Source organism: Budorcas taxicolor, chromosome 8, assembly GCF_023091745.1.
Source record: "Budorcas taxicolor isolate Tak-1 chromosome 8, Takin1.1, whole genome shotgun sequence".
Lineage (NCBI taxonomy): Eukaryota > Metazoa > Chordata > Mammalia > Artiodactyla > Bovidae > Budorcas > Budorcas taxicolor.
The window spans coordinates 111,704,029-111,721,671 of NC_068917.1; the positions used below are offsets into that span (position 1 = coordinate 111,704,029).

Here is a 17,643-nt window from a genome sequence, read left to right on the forward strand (position 1 = left end):
CTCATACAGTGTTTACTGGATCCAAATTTTATAATTTAATATCTTTTTAAAGAAATAAATTATGATAATATTATGCATTGATTTTAGAAAATCAGGAAAAATTCTGAAAACGGTAACTCACTCACCTGTCCTCTTAACAAGAATGTGGTTCCCGCTGATAAAAGTATCACAGTATATTAGCACAGAAATTTACAGCTTTCTCCTTATTATTTCAGATGCTAAACATTTGATCCTTATACAAAGTGTGGCTTTCTTGCACTAGGTCAGACATGGCTCAGGAAATTTGCTCAGCCCTAAGTTTTGCGTGCTTCTCTTCTGAGCTGTCACATGACAGTTTCCTTTACTTTTTTCATCTCTCTGTTTAAACATCCATCTTGTTAGAGGCCTTTCCAGGTTGTAACATAAGCTCTGTGAGATCAGGGGCTTTGGTTTCTACCATATTGCTATGATGGAACCTGGTATAGTTTCTGGCACATAGTAGGTACTCAATAATATTTGCTGAATAGGAGCAATATTGGGTAAAAAAAAAAAAAAATATGTTTCCCATTCAGAAGGAAAGGAATGTAAAATGATTCAGGTGAGAAGGCTTACTTACGGCTAGTAAATAGCAGAATAGGGCTTGGTGCCAATGCTCCTAATTCTTAACCACACGCTTTCTCCCACTTAGCTCGGCTCTGCCTCTAATGTAATTGGCTCTGAGCACAGGGCCAGCACGGCTGTGCATAAAGCCACATCAGTGTAGCACACCCAGTAAATGGATCTGAGTTCTGGTACTTAAGGGGAAAAATGCAGCGTTGAAAGAATGGCCTCTTATTTATCTTTCTGAGGGCTCCATTTTTGGAAATGCTAACAAGAAGACAATAAATTACTCCAATGCAACTACAGGAAGCATAAACCTTTACTTTGTTCCAAAGAGTGGCATATGTTCCACTTAACCTCTAGAATCCCAGGTTGAGGTCTCAGATCAGTCCCACCCTGCTGCCCTCGGGTGAGTCACAACCTCTCCAGAACTCAGGTGTGTGTGTCTGTAATACTTTTGAACTGGATCAGATGATCTTTAAACTCCATTGTGCTTTAACATTTTCAGTTGTGAACACCCTGGGTGCCCTCCTCACCACTAGGAAAACAGACATATCTCTGGGGCTGGAGAGGAAACACACTGGGTACATTAGTGTGAGATGAGAAATGAATCCAGGATCCCAACTTGGCTCTCAGATAGGTGGGAGAGAAAGCAACCCTGTTGCTAAGTTAAAAGATAATCCATTCTCAAGAACAAAATCTGTTACCTTACCCTCATACACGCAAGGCCAGGCGCGAAGAGCATGGAAACAAAAATAAATGCGTGGAAAAGTTCTTTTGCTGCTGCTCCTAGCAGTTTTCTGATGTCTTTCTCTCACTTTGCGCTGACTGTCAAATGGTCTATCAAGAGGTTAGTTTGTAATTAAACTCAGCTCTAATTGCTGGAACGAGTAACTAATTGTGTTCTTAAATCCTTTTATTTTATACCCTAGAAACCAGTGTGTTCTTGCCTTTAAATGCTAGTGGTTTGAGAGAATCACATAAGTACAGCTTTTAGCAGAAATTTGGTTCATTTGAAGCTTTTACCCAGAGCATCAATCAAGAAAACTAAAAGGAAAAAAAAAAACATGAAACCAATTGGTGAAGGGAATAATCCTCCCTCCACAACAATAACAAAAATAAATTTGTAGAAATGTTCTGCCTTCTCTCTTTCTGAATTATAGATAGCACCATGTTTAATGATTGGTTTATATACTAAGACCCATATTCAGGAATCTGTCTATTTTTAAATAGGCTCTCTATCTTTAAAGGGTCAGCTGGGTGCTTTTGAGGTATGGAAAATCTTTTGAAGCCATTCAGATCCATGTAGTGAGTCATCATTTTGGAAACAAAAAAGAGTGTGAGTAATGCAAATGTCAGTTTAATGTGAATTTGAGTTACGTAGAGCAAACAAAACAGTTGAGTCTGAAAGATTTTTGGAAGAACAAGAAAGCAAAGACATTAATTCAGACATAGTACCTGTTTGTCCCTGTTAGGTAATGCCGGTGGAGGCCAGTGGCTCTAAAAGTTTAAAATATCTTTCTATATTTGGACAATGTGGTGAGTGTTTGGGGCTGTGTGTCAGCCTCCAACTCCCCTTTTTCCCTCCCTATGAAGTCCTTCAGTTTTGGGTGCCAGAGACCCCACTCCCAGGCTTTCCAGGTGTTGGCACAGTGGTAAAGACCCTGCCTGCGAATGGAGGAGATACAAGAGATGTGGATTTGATTCATGAGTCAGGAAGATCCCCTATAGAAGGAAATAGCAATCCACTCCAGCATTCTTGCTTGGAAAATTCCATGGACAGAGGAGCCTGTCGGGCTGCAGTCCATGGGGCCACAAAGAGTCGGACATGAGCAACCACAGGCACGACCCCACCCCCAGTGTCCACAGCTTTAGTTTATCAGTGTAACCTTGCCCATCCCAAGCTCCTGGCTGTACTAGTGTGGTCAGTGGACCAGGGATACGCCCGTGACTTGCACAATTTGGGTCCATGAGGACAAGTGAGAATTGGGTCAATATCTTCCTTTGTGTCAACAGAGAAGTGCCTTCTTTCTCTTCTGCTGTTTTTAAGTGTGGACCATGAAACCCCAAGGAGAAAATACCCATCTCATCTGTTGCCATCCAGAATCATTTGAATTTTTTTCTAATTTTTGGAGACTTACTTTGCTTATAGTTGAAAATGCTGAGTGATGGAGTCTGAGATGAACAGGAGTCATCTGACTTGTTCTAGAGAACTTGGACCTAGGATGAAGCTGACACCTCAGTGAGACAGAAAGAAAGAGAGAGAGACTATAGACCTTGGTGACTTCATCAAGTTGTTTGATCAAACCTTGCCTAAAATTATATGTGCAGCCTTTTCTTAAGCTGGGTGAGTCAATAAACTCTATTGTTTCCAAAAACATTTGTTGAGCATTTAGTATATGGGAGCCAATGGTCTAAAACCAGCAATAGCATCAAACAAGAGGTTCCCATAGTCCAGTGTAAGAAGAAAAGGATCAAAACTAACAACGAAGCAAACAAAAAGAGAGGTAGAATGATAAAGCTGAAATAGAGCATATTCATTTTCCAGGGCTACCATAATCAAGAACCGCCAGCCAGAGGTCTTAAACCACAGACATTTTTGCCTCACTATTCTGAGCATTAGAAGTCTTAGGTCTACATGTTGGCAGACCCGGCCCTCCTGAGGGCTGCGGGACAGAATCTGCCCCAGGCCTCCCTCCCACCTCCTGGCGATGTGCTGGCATCTTGGCATTGCTTGGCTACAGATACATTACCGCAGTTTCTGCCTGCATCCTTGCATGGTGTTTTCTCCTATATCTTCACACTGCCTTCTCCCTGTGTATATACGCCTCTGTGTCCAAAGTCACCCTTTTCATAAAGACACCAACCATGCTGGGTAAGGGCACACTCTTGTGCTACTCTTATGGCCATTTAACTAACTATATCTGCAAAAAAAACTCTATTTCCAAATTAAATCACATTCTGAGGCAATGGGGGTTTAGACTTTAACAAATTATCATTCTGGGGTGGGAGGGAGGGGATGCAATTCAACTCGTAACACAGAATAATGTGATTAGAAGACACTCTAATCTTACAGCACGTGTGTACTCAATCGTGTCTCACTCTTTGTGACCCCATGGACTATATACCCCACCAGGCTCCTCTGTCCATGGAATGTTCCAGGCACGAATACTGGAGTGGGTTGCCATTTCCTTCCCCAGGTGATCTTCCTGACCCAGGCATCAAACCTGTCTCCTGCTTGACAATGGATTCTTTACCACTGAGCCACTTTGTATGTGTGATCATGCATTTCTGGGGAGATGCCATTTACTCTGAGAATTAAAAGGTAAGATATAACTGAATGACTAGGTCTGATTATCTGAGGAGGAAAAAATTATTTGGGGCAGATGGAAAATCGAGTGGATAGTTTTTAATTACCAAGCTACCAAAAAAAAAAAAAAACAGACCAAAGAGCAATGATTAAAAAAAAAAGACCTTTATTGCTTATGTCCATTTGAGTTATATTTTCTATAATTTGAAAGTTAAGGAATTAGGTAGGGTCTGTCTGAATAAGTCCTATTAGGAATTTACTAACTATAATTTACTTATAAAAGCCCTGGTCCTTGTTTTCTTTATTGCACAATGAGATGACTTTCTACTTCTTGCTTTGATACTTGTCAGATATTGTGGTCTTTGGTTTTATTTCATGTCAGTTTTGCTAGTTGTATATTTCTGAAGTTGGGTATCATTGTAGTGCTATTTTTCTCTCTGGTGACAACCATAAGCTTGTCAAATATGAGGGCCTCAAAAAAAACTGAATAAATGAAAGGAATTTCAGTCTAGTTTAGGAGCAGCGGTGTGCCATTGCAACCTTTATTATTCTTTTTTTAAAAATATGTTGTTTCTTCTGACACAGTTCACGATTCGGGCTGAAGCCTGGAGACCAGCGCTTGTCTCCAGGGGCTGAGAAGTCTTTCAATTTTGGGTCTGCTAGTGGCTCCAGAGGCTGAAGGCTGTCTTAAATGTCCTGTGGCAGAGCTTACACGTGAAGCGTCTTTTAAAAGTGATGGCGGAGAGAGGGTGGTGGGTGCGTGCTAGAACAGCGTGTCTGACTCTCAGGGCGCGAACAGCTTGTCGGCGGTGGGAGTGGGGGTTTCGGGCAGGCCTGTGGGGCTGCTGGGCTCCAGGGGCTGGATCTTGGGAAGCGGAGGGGGCAGCGGGGGCGGCGACGGGGAGCCGGCGGGGCCCCGGGCCAGCCTCGGGGTCCTGGTGCACAGGGTCCTCAGAGGCCTGGGCCATGTGGGGCTGGAAGTGGCTCCAGAGCCGGAAGTTGGTGCGGAAAGCCTTGTTGCAGATGTGGCAGGTGAAGGGCTTCACGGAGCACAGCCGCTCCTGGTGCCGCTCCAGCTGCTTAGGTGCCGGGAAGGTCTTGCCGCACTTCTGCTCCTCGGCCTCCTCCGCTGGCTCCTCTTTGACCTGGATCTTCAGCGGCTTGGAGAGGCTGAGGTCCTCGGGGAGGCAGGTGGAGTCTTCGGAGTCAAAGTTCACAGGATCAGGGCTGCGGCCGGCCCCCGCGGGGTCGCCTCTGGACAGGCTCGGGCGGGACAGGGGGCCGGGCAGGGCCGGTGGCCTCGCCGTTGAGGTCAGGCCGGGGTGGCCACGCGCTCCCTGGGCCGCGCGGCCCTGGTAGCCCCAAAGGCCTTCTCCCCCAGGTGCATCCTCATGTGGTGCTTGAGCTGGGAGAGGAAGCGGTAGGCCTTCCCGCAGGCCGTGCACACATACGCGCCCTTGGCGCGGGAGCGCAGGCCCCGCTTGAGGACCTGCGCTGGCGAGCCGCCAGGGCCGTGGAAGCCGGGCCGGCCGCGCCGCAGCTTCAGGATCAGCGCCTTCTTGATCTCCAGCTCTCGCACAATACCAAGGAGCTTCCTCTGGAACTTCTCGTCCAGGACAGCGTGGGAGCTGGCGGCCGGAGCTGGATTTTTCGCCACACCGCGCTGCGCGCGTCTGGCAGTACGTCCACACTTTGAAGTTGGTGTGAAAGCGCTTGTGGCAGATGTCGCAGGCGAACGGCTTCTCGGGGTTGTGGTGCATGAGCACGTGCCGGTGCAGGCCCGCCTTGGATCTAAAGATACTAAGGCAATGTTTGCATTTGAACTTTTTGTTTGGTCTCGTGCCCTCCAACTCACCAAATTCATCTGTGTTCAAGTCAGAGCCTGGGAAGTCGGCCTGGAGAGCAGATGGGCTCGAGCCCTCCTCGCGGGGGTCTCCCGAGCCCGGGGAGCCTGGGCTCTCAGCTTTGGGCTGCTTGGCCGGCAGCCTCCTGTCGGTCTGGAACCGCCTCTTGGCCGGGAGTCTGCTGGGATCTTTCCGGTCATCTTCTGTCTGTAGGGCCAGGTCTCTCGTGGCGGCCGCGGCATCCCCCACGGTGACGCGAACGATGTCGCATGGCTCCGGGGGGCAGCGCGGCTCGGCCTTGACCCGCACCTCCGGCCCCGGGGGCGCCCCCGGCCGCTCAGCCGGCTGAGAGGCGCTGAAGGACCTGAGGCGGTGAGGCTGCGGGGCAGGGGCCCGGGCGCCGGGGGCCGCCGTATCGCCCCGGTCCTTGGAGGGCGGCCTCAGAAGAGAAGGCGCGGAGCACGCTGCCCGCCACATCGCCCGAGCCCGCGCCTGGGGGAGGCTGCAGCTCGGCCGTGGGCGTGCACACGGGGACTTGGCTGTCCATGGACAGCGACCGGCGCAGGAGGCTCTTGACAAGCAGGCCGCTGCGGTCCACACCCTGGGCCCCGTGCGCCGGCGCCCCGGCTGGGATGACCAGCCCCAGCCTAGAGTAATAACAGCAGCTTCCGGTCCTCGCCCGGCCCGCTGCCCCGGCCCGCCTCCTTCAGCGGGAAGGGCGTCTTGGGCGAGCCCCTCAGGGACAGGACAGGCGGCCCCGGACTCCACGGCCACGCCTTTGGGAAGCAGGGCGCTGGCGCCTGATGTATTCCAAACCATGGGTCTCAGTTTGAGACCTGATGTTATCTGTAGAAGCCTTTCACTCCTGCTTCTAGAATCCATGTCAGCTCAAATGGAGAGAAACACAATCAACTTAACTTGTTTTTTCCACTAGATTGGCTTATTCGTATCTGATTTTTACTTTTAGTGTTTCTCTTTTGTCTATAATGAATATAAGATAATTGCAAAGAATCTAAACAGAATAGAAAAGCATATGGCATAAAGCAAAGTGCCATCAGGGTCTCCCACTCAAAAGACGACATCTGAACAGTCTGCTGAATGACCTTCTGTGTCAGTGCACACACGTGCACACACGTGTTACATGCACATGTGCACACACAAGGCTCTGTGTGGCCTTGCAAACTGAGCTCATGCGATACATGCTCCTATTTAATGGAAAACATACGAAGAATGTTCAGTTGCTTTTGCCTTAGAATCCTGCTTCTACAATTTAGCAAATTTTGGCTCAAAGCATGGCATAAAGTAATTGTAGTCCAGGTATCAAAGTCTCACATCTAGTCAGTTTCTACCTTGAAATAAAGTGTTTCTTCTTTAGCCTCATTTCTAACAGTTAGGGGAGAAAGGGGCAAGCCTGTTTTAGAAATCAGGCAGTACTATTATTAGGAATTTATCAGCCTTTACTTATCTCTGGATGTCTTTCTCCTCTCTCCTCACTGTGTTTTATCTTCTCTCCGTTGATCTTTTTTCGCAGATGACCTTTCATCTTATTTCTCATCTGCTGGTCCCATCAACCCTAACTTTGTATCTGCTAAAACTCAGGTAATTGCTTTTAGATGGGTATAATTAAGAAGCCATTAGTGTAAAGTTTCATTTCAGTTTACGCCTTGGTCTGCATTTGAGCAGAGAAATATGAAATTAAGGTATTAGCTCCTTTCAGGAGTATGAGTCACGAGCTAATAAGTTTCAAGAGCAGTTTCTCAACTGTAATGATTGTGCTTTTCTCTTTGAAAATCTTCCCTTTGGAATTCTCATAGAGGGAATATTTTAAAAGGAAGGCGAACACATTAAAATGACAGACCTGAATCGGGTACATGGTCCCTGAAGGGTGAGTGTCCCTGGTGCCCTCAGAGGGTCATATGAAGTCTTTAAAAAGTAGCTAGTGTGGGAGGGTCCAACCTAGAAACCCATAAATTCCCTTTCAAAATTGTGTAAGAATTCTACTCTTTTGAGGACAGCTGTGAGAGGCATTGTAGAGGGGATTAATGACCTGAATGAAGAAGTTGAAGTCAAGATGACCTATTATGATTGGGGATAAGCTAACTAGAACAGTTCTCAAATTTGGCTGCGAAACAGAATTACCTGTTATATGAGTTCCCTGTGGCTACCATAACCAATTCCCACAAACTGGGTGTCTTAAAACAGTGAAAATTGGTTCTCTTGCACTTCTAACTCCCCATGTGACTCAGAGGTAAAGGATCTGCCTGCCAAATAGGAGATGTGGGTTTGATTCTGGAGTCAGGAAGATTCCCAGGAAAAGGAGATGGCAACCTGTTCCAGTGTTCTTGCCTGGGAAATCCCATGGACAAAGGAGCCTAACAGGCTGCAGTCCACAGGGTCCCAAAGAGTCAAATATGGCTTAGCAACTAGAGAACAATCCAATATGACCTTATCTTTCCATTTGCAAAGTAAAACATCTGCATCTTAGCAAAAGAAAAGCCATTGCAAAGAGTTTATTGTCAAATAAGGTCACATTTTGGGACTCCAGGAAAATATAAATTTAGGGGAATGCTATTCAACCTGCTGTACTTGGGAATATTTTAAAAGCCCAAAGCCCATGGTGCACACCAGATCAATTAAATTAGAATTTCTAGAGGCCTTGGGGAGCTTGAAAAGAGACTGATGCTTGGGTCTCACCTCTGGAGAATCTGATCTACAAAATCAGGGAGGTGGGAGGGGGCCTCAGGATTGGGAGCATGTGCACACCCATGGCAGATTCATGTTGATGTATGGCAAAACCAACACAGTATTGTAAAGTAAAGTAAAATAAAATAAAATAATTAAAAATAAACAAAAAATCAATATTCTAAAATGTGTTTTATTGGATTGATAAGGAAAGAGAATGAGATCACGTGAAGTGCAGAACAAAAGCCTGGTGTATAATATCTGCTCAATTAATATTTTGTTATTGATTGGTTTGGAGTGATGGGTTTATAAAATAAGGACATAATTTCACATATGTAAGGATGCAGTGTTCAGCAAGCAAAGGTCCCCTGACTCCTCTGCCCTTTCCAGGACAAACCCAATTATCTGCTTTATGTTCCTAGTGTCGGGGCTTCCCTGGTGACTCAGCTGGTAAAGAATTTGCCTGCAATGCAGACCTGAATTCAGTCCCTGGGTTGGGAAGATCCCCTGGAGAAGGAAACAGCTACCCACTTCAGTTGGCCTGAAGAATTCCATGGACTGTACAGTTCATGGGGTCACAAAGAGTTGGATACGACTGAGCGACTTTCACTTCACTTCCTAGTGTCAGGGTTTTACCTAGTATACGGTTCTCTGTTACCATGACCCTTCTACCTTCTGCTTTCCCAATAAACCAGTGCTGATCAGCTCTTACACATTTGAGTCTTTAATTGCCACCATCCTCCTAAGCCCCTTCCTTTACAGGTCAGTTGTAAGTGCTAATCTTTTCCAGTCTGCCAGAGTGACTAACAATCCTAGTTTGCTCAGAATTTAGAAATTATCCAGAATACAGCACATCCGGTGTTAATTCCAGGACCATCCCAGGGAAAGCCCCATGGCTGATCACTCTAGGCCGGCCTCAATCAGTCACGGATAGCAGAACATGGCTAGTGTTTCCCCAAGAATATTACACATATTAGAAATGCAATGATCTCTAAGAGTGAATGCAAACGTATAAAACACAACACATGTCTTCGTGTCTACACAAGAGCTATCAGGGAGAAAAATAACAATGATGATAATGATAATAATAAGGATGATAATGATGATGAGAATACTTACTGATCACTTATATTAATCCAGTTTCTATGCTAAGGGTTTTATATGTATTATTCATTTAATACACATAGCAACTCTATATACTAAGTGACATTATTATCCTAATTTTCTAAATGAAGAAACTTGGATTCAAGCAGCTTGTGTAACTTCTGTAAACTTCTTAGTTTGTGTCTTGTTGCAAGTGTAAGCCCAGGCGGTTCTCTCGACCGGTGGTGTTCACTCCTGTACCATGCTGAATGAAAGCCAAGGGGTTGCAGCTGTACAAGTCAGAGAAGGGCAGAGGAACAATACATCAGCCTGGTGCAATTCACAAAGTCATCACAGAGAAAGAGGGGGCACTGAACTGGCACCTTCAGTTCATAACGCATCATAACTTCCCTTAAGCGGTTCATTTAAGGGAAACATTAATTAAGAATCTAATACATGTAGAGCACATATAGAAATATTGAAGCAATAAGAGAAGCCAGAGTTTCTATGGGAGTTGCTATGCCCCTGGCAGTGTGTTAAGCCCTTGATACAGTATAACCTCAGGGCATGGTTTCACAATAACCACCCAACAGAATACAAGAACTATCCTATCCTCACCACAGAAGAGACTTGTCAGTCAAAGCTACCGATGAGCTTGACTCAGGATCTCACAGGTAGCTTATGATAAATTCAGGATTCAGACCTAACCTTTTGGTTGGTTTGTTCTAACTATCATGTTGGCTCATTCCTCAAACTGAGCAAGGCATCAGAATGGGTCAGTGCGGCTTAAGTGAAAACAGAAAGTGTGTGGGGTGGATGCTTCATAGAAAAATTAGTTAATTCACCTGTGCAAGACTGGAGTAATGGCATGAAAGCTGTCCTCATCTTTGGGGTATAGCAAGTCCTCATCTCCATAAGGAAGGGCAGAAGAAAAGGCAAAGGAAAACATTCCTGCGACAAAAATCAAAAGTTGAGTTAATCAGGAATTAATTGAACTGTTCAGTCTCTAAGGGGTGGGGGCTGATGGGGGACCAGGAGGGTAAGGAAAAGCACATGCAGGTCCCTCTGTTTAAGAGAGTGAAATGTGTCTCCTCAGCCCTAATGCAGCCCCATAATATTCTCATACGAAGTGAAAAAGCCAGACAATCAAAGACCATATGTCTTCTGCCTAGATCCACAGAGTATCCATGTATTTTTAATCAAGGCTGCATCTCTGAATGATGTTTATGCTTCCTTGACATAAAAGATGCTCCTCCAAATGAGCTCTGCACCAGGCTCCAGGCTGTTGTTACCTTTGGCCATGCCAAGAGAAAGGAAGTTGGCAGATTCCCCATAATGCATTATGGTAAAGATAATGCAAATTGTACTTGAAGGATAGTATGCGCGGAGCAGCCCATCAAGCCTGAGGAAATGGGCTTAGGAGCACCGCAGACTCCACTCTCCAGCAGACTTCTCTGCTTCTACTCCATCCTCACACTCTAAAATACATTCTCCACGCGGCACTCAGTGAGGTCTGCTCAAAATGTAAATCCAGTTTCTTCATGCCTTCACTCAAACCTCTCTAGTAGAGGGTTTTTAAAAATAAAAACTAGACCCTTTTTCTGTGGTCTACACAGTTCTGCTTGATCGATTTCCTCATCCCTATTTCATGTTATATTCCACTTACCTGCATTCCTGAGCTCAAGTCACATTTCTGTTTCAAGCCCTTATTTCTGTTTCAAGCCCTGATTTCTGTTTCAAGCACTTATTATTCACTCTTGAATGCATTAACTCAAAAATGTTTGAGCACCAGGTGTGTTCCAGGAACTCTCCTACCTGCTGGGAAGAGGGCAGTGGACAGAACCGAGAAATCTCCTTGCCCTCTTGAAACTTATGTTCCAGTCAAAGGCAATAGACACCAGACAATAAAGAAGATGAAAATGTAAAGTGTATAGCAGCTAGAATGTGATAAGAGGCTTCCAGCAATGCAGGAGATGCAGGAAACGTGGAGACATAGGTTCGATCCTGGGTTGGGAAGATCCCCTGGAGGAGGAAATGGCAACCCACTCCAGTATTCTTGCCTGGAAAATTCCATGGACAGAGGAGCCTGGCGGGCTATGGCCCATGAGATCGCAAAGAGTTGGACACGACTGAGCACACTCTCATTCCAAAATCCTTTATAGAAAAAGTGGGGCAGGTTCAAGATTAAGCAGCAAGGAGAACTAGGTTGTGACAGTGAATACAGTGGCCAGGGTGGGTGTCTCACTTTAAGACCTTTTATCTTACTGCTCCCTCTCCTAGGACCCCTCCACCCAGATATTTTTGTGGGTTTCTCAGAACTCAGGTGTTAGCTCAAATGTCCTCTTTCAGGGACACCTTTTCTGATCCTTCCACATGAACTGGCTATTTCTCGTCACTATCTCACCACCTTCTGTGATGGAACTATCTGAGGTTACATTTTTCATTTATTCATCTACTTTGTTTTGTCTGCAACCCATGGACCATAAATTCTGTGGAACCAGTGTCTTCACCACTCTACCATCATGTCTCCTGTGTTGAGAGTGCTGCCTAGCATACAGTAGGTACTCAACAAACATATGCTGGGTTGAAAGAATGAAGGAATGCATGATGGTATCAACACATTCAGTTGGCCTTTGTAGGACAAGACAGGTAAGTAACACTTGGCCTTGAGAAATCATTAGCAGACATTATCATCTTGTCCTTTTCATAGCCTGGCATATGGTTAAGCAACACAGTCCAGGAAATAAGACGGGAAAATACTATCAAGAGCTAAGTAAGATGCTTAAATCTCCTACACAATATACTTCCTTTATATATCTCAAGTCTGTCTATTTTTCTCCATTCTCGTCGCCACCTCTCTGGCCCAAATGCCGTCATTTCTTATTTTACTGCTTGTACTCTTACTGCCATATGAAATATTTTTTTTCAAAGTCCAGGGAAGATGAGCCTTTAAAGTATTATGTCTTCCCATGTCTTGAGCGCTTCAATTACTCGCTATTGATCATAGGATAGGGGTTCAAAATGTTCGAGTGACTTCCACAGACTTCAAGGGCTGGCCACAGTCTGCTTCTCTCGCCTGCCCTCTCAGTACTCCTCGACAGCTCTCTGGTCTGTCCAGACCGATCTTTCTTTCAAGTTTCCTAAATGCCCAAACCTACTGTCTTCCCTTTGGACCACTAGGAGATAATTTCTTTGTTCAGCAATGGCTTCTCTTCTCTCTGTGTCATAGCCATAGCTAAATCATAGCCATCTTTTACATCTCTGCTTCAACTTCATATCCTCTGACCAAGACTCTCTGATCCCTAAGTCTGGACAAGGTAACTCTTCTCTGCGACCTCATAGCATCTTGCACTTGACCATCACATTACTTTCCACAGAGTGAAACGCAATTGTTTGATTTCTTGCCTGTCTCTTCCACTAGATTTAAGCCATAGCAAGGCAAAAATAATTTCTCTCTCCTTCATTCTTTTACTTCAGGCATTTCACATAAGGTCTGGCTCATAGTAGTTGCTCAAAATATATTTGTTGAATGATTGGATAAAATGTAGAGTCAATTAAAATAGTAAGAGTTTATTTCTAGACAAAATAGTGGGTATTATTTCTCATGCCAAAGCTCTCTTTGTGAGTCTTGCTACTCTGTGGCAACAGAGCTGAAAACTGAGACGAGATGTGGTAGAAAGTTGAGGGCACACAGCTTATCTTCAGATCCTGATGTCATAGTGTAATCCGGTCCTTCTGTTCAACCTTTGCCAATAGCCTCGGGCACCAAGGAATTGGTCTACAGAGTCAAGAATTCTGACTCACACTGGAAATATTAAGCATAGTGACTTCCTCAGAGGAGGAGAGTCTGATGTCTTGCTTAGTAGTGAAAAGACCTTAAGATTAGTGGTTTTGTCTTTGTGTAAAGGACACGACTGAGCGACTTCACTTTCACTTTTCACTTTCTTGCATTGGAGAAGGAAACGGCAACCCACTCCAGTGTTCTTGCCTGGAGAATGCCAGGGACAGGGGAGCCTGGTGGGCTGCCGTCTATGGGGTCGCACAGAGTCGGACACGACTGAAGTGACTCAGCAGCAGCAGCAAAGACAAACTGAAGTGGCTGTAGAAAGAGAGGATGCAAACACCCAGAGGAGTCTTTGAAAGCATATCCTTCAAGAATCTCATTTCACTGACAGAGGAAACAAGAGATCCGGTGGTCAAGTAATATCCTCTCTGTTCTAGGATTGAATTCTTGACTTCTTCCCATTCTACAGTTTCTTTCGCCTGTTTAATTCAGTTAAACTCAGCGTGTTTTATTCTTTTTTCTGGACCATTTGCCAGACATCATCACTATGTCTGCCTCCCCACCCACTTGAGGCCACACGTCAGCGTTGTGACATGTGCTTCTCGTCTGGTTCATCTTGCATCCCAGCTAGATGCAGAAACCTACCCCTCTTTAAAATCAGTTGACTCACTCACTTGCACTGGAGCTTTGGTGAGCAACACATATTTTATTAAAAGTGTCATAGGGAAAAATGGGCAGGGAGGAGATTACATCATATCTCTAAGCAAACAATTTGGCAATTCCCTCATGTAAAGATATGAATTCTCTGAAATCCTTTACCCATTTTATCGTGGGAGTCTCTTCTCCTCCTCTTAATGCATGTGAAGGTTGTTCTAATTGACTTAGAGCTCTCCTCCCGAGTATTTCTCTCTACGCATTTTAAATTATCTTTTTCTTTATGAGACATCATGATTTGGCTCTGAACTAGTGCCTACTTTTAACAGTGCTTACCCAAAGTTATTGAGGTCGTTCAGCTAAGCAATGGGTCTTCCAACTAGCAGAACCACCATCCTTAGAAAAATGTATCTTTATGGGCATTGCAACTTAAGCTTGGTCAGCAAATCCCAAAACGTTGAATCATTAGTAATCTAAGTTTTGAGCATCTGAATATTCATTTATAAAATATAAATAAAGACTCTGACCTCATGGAGCTTTTGCGAGAATCACAGGAAATAACTGTGAAAAAAACATGAAACATAACCCACCTCAGAGTGGCTTAGGAGACACTCAGGATATACTGGTCTCTTTCTCCTCAAGCGATTGGATTAGGTGTTTCTTTTGTCTCACAGCTCCTAACTGTGTTAGTGTTTAGGAGGCCTCTCAGCCTCTTAAAACTCATTATTATTCCTTGAATTAACAAGAGTACAAAATAGTTCAGAAAAACACAACTGCAAAAGCATGTGTAGTGGTTGTTTGCCCATGATGGAGACCTGACTATTCTGACACAAATCCAGAGTGTGACACCAATCTGTGTGTCTGTGTGTGAGCCAGAGAATTTACAAGGGCTAGGACTCCTCTGTCGAACACTGTGATGTTTGAAAATGTTACCATTGTTAGATTCTTTTGTTCCCAGCCCTGTCTGACACTGTGTAGGCTGCCACACCAACTGTCAGTGGCAGACAAAGGCATTATGTGTTTTTATTTGGTCTCTATCTAGAAATGTCATGGTTTGAAAGTCCTGAAGCAGAGAAGCTTCTCTATTTAAAATCTGCTTCGTATTCCTAGCAGATCTTGGGAACAATCATGCTCTTCTCAGTAGCTCTCTGGGCATGGTTGAGCCGTGTCTTCGATTGAGCCACAGACACCGTCTAACTACCAGGGATTAGTAACCTAAGCCTCCTGGTTCCAGAAGTTTAAGAGAGACAGAGTCTCCCGGGCTTCTTCCCATGGAATGGATGATAAAAGCATCCGTGTGGGTGAGAAATACATTTATCTACAACACAGATGAAATAGTATATATTAAAAGAAACTGCCAGATGTCAGACTTTTGGCCTGCATTTATGGTTATTGAATTATTTTTTTTTTCATTCGCTAATTCCAATAGTGTGTAAGTAATATGTACTCTGTAAAGAGCTATGGACATTACAGAGATGAATAACAACTAACTAAATATTTATATCATGAATGATATCAGTTAATCTCCACAGCAGTTTCAAGAGATAGGTGTATTTATTTTTATTTTCTAAAAGGCAAAATCAAGCTCAAAAAGATTAAGAAACTTGCCTAGGATTAACAAGTTAGTATGAAAGCTATGTTTCATAGCAAGTATGTCTGTGCCAAAAGGTTAAAGGTTTGTCTTCAGTGGGCTTGCTGCCCATTTTCCCCTTTAATATTACAGAAACCTTGACTGTGTTGTCTCTGTTTCACAGATGAGTAAGATAAAGCTCAGGGAAACTTGGTAATTGTTCAGAGAGATCACACAAATGTTCTCCTAGAAGAACCCATGAAGTTTTCTTGGATTCTGGGGATCATCAAGGGAATAGAGGTAGCCTTAGTAGGATGCCCTAAATATGTCATAAGATCTGGGGGGAAACAGGGGAGATGTTGAAGAAGAAAAAAGGTTATCAAAGAGGGAAAAATGGTTACATCAGCATGGAGGCCAATTCTGCTTCTATTTTGGATGGTAAACCTACGTTTTCTGTTGAGTTATGTAACAGCAAGCTTGTGTTTATGTTCAAAGGGCAAGCTTGAGGAAGGTTTAAGGACACTGCCTGCATTCTAAGTGGCCCTGGTGGTGGAGAGAATGGGCCCTGTTCCAAATTGATTAGTTCTGCTACGTTCTCATTATTGTTCCACCTGAAGTTTGGCATGCAAGCAAGGTCATTCGATGCGTAGGTCTGCGTGACTTAACTGATTCTGCTACAGACTCCCTCTGCTCCACACCCCCACCCCCACCACGGCATGCCACCTGCACTAGAGAAAATTAAAAATCAGCCCATACATTTTACATGAGTTCCCAAGACCGATGAGAAATTAATGTTATGTTGTCTTTTGATAAAGAGACAGCTGTTTTGTAAGATGTTCATCCAATTCAGTAATAGGAAACCTCGAAATTCCTCCATGGAGCCTAGACTTCAAGAGGGGGAGAAGAGATGCATACCGACTTAGAATAATATGCTCGTGCCAGTTCTCTTCTTTGAGTTCACCTTACAAAGAAATTTCAGGGTTACACATTAGGTTGCTGCCCTCCCCAAACTCTCAGGTGCGTTATTAATTTTTTATTCCCATGCTTCCTTTGAGGTTGTTCCCTTAGCCTGGGGAGCACATTCTTTTCATATTCTCACATGCAAATGCTTCCAGTTTTTCAAGGTTGACCTCAGAGTTCTCAGTTCTCACAAAGCCATTTCATATCCTCAAATCATATGATTGCTCTTTGGTCAGGTCTTCAGAAATTCTTAGAGAAGTCCCAATCCCCTCTCGCCATCCCTCCCAATAATGTGAGAATAATTACCGTTATATTTTAAGGTGGTCTTAAAAATTAGGGGCAATATGTAAAAACCCTAACAGTATTTTACAAATAATAGTGAATAACATCTGTTTTGTTATTACTAACTACTCGTAAACGAATACAATATCTAAAGTTCTTTGCCTGGAACTCAAAACTCTTCATAGTCCAGTTCCAGTCTTGGTTTCTAGTCTTATATCCTAATACTTTCTCTAGGGCGCCTCTACCATCATCCCTCCAAAATTCCTTCTTAAGCTGGACTAAACTCCTCACTGTTGTATGAAAATTATGCGTGGTAATTACTGAGGGCCTCCAGGGATGGTTTTCTCTTCACTTTGCTTTCTTCTACGTAGAACTTACCCAAGATCTCATGGTTTAAAAGTCACATAGTCAGTAGAAGAGTCAAAATTTAGATCCAGTTTCCCATATCCATATGTTCAGTCAAACTTCCAAAAGATGCCAAGTAATTGCTAAGAAGTGATTTGATTGGTTATGAGCATAAACTTTGAATTTAGACAAATGCAGATTTGAATGTTAGCTGACTGCACAACTGCAAGTAAGTTCCTTTGGGTCCCTTAGTTTCAGCAGTGATCTTCATAAAAGGATGACAATATGTATTATCTTATAGTTATTATAATTTATTCAATCTTACCAGTAGCTCAGACGGTAAAGTGTCTGACTGCAACGTGGGAGACCTGGGTTCAATCCCTGGGTCAGGAAGATCCCCTGGAGAAGGAAATGACAACCCACTCCAGTACTTTTGCCTGGAAAATTCCATGGATGGAGGAACCTGGTAGGCTATAGTCCATGGGATCACAGAGTCAGACCCGACTGAGCAATTTCACTGTTCACTTGAAGGTCAAAATGCATATTAAAA

The 17,643-nt window shown here is 44.1% G+C and overlaps 1 pseudogene; it reads right to left on the reverse strand.

Annotated features, from left to right (window-relative positions):
- Nucleotides 1-4,533: 4,533 nt before the first annotated feature.
- LOC128052126 (zinc finger and BTB domain-containing protein 21-like) lies at nt 4,534-6,552 on the reverse strand (annotated as a pseudogene).
- Between the last annotated feature and the right edge of the window lie 11,091 nt (nt 6,553-17,643).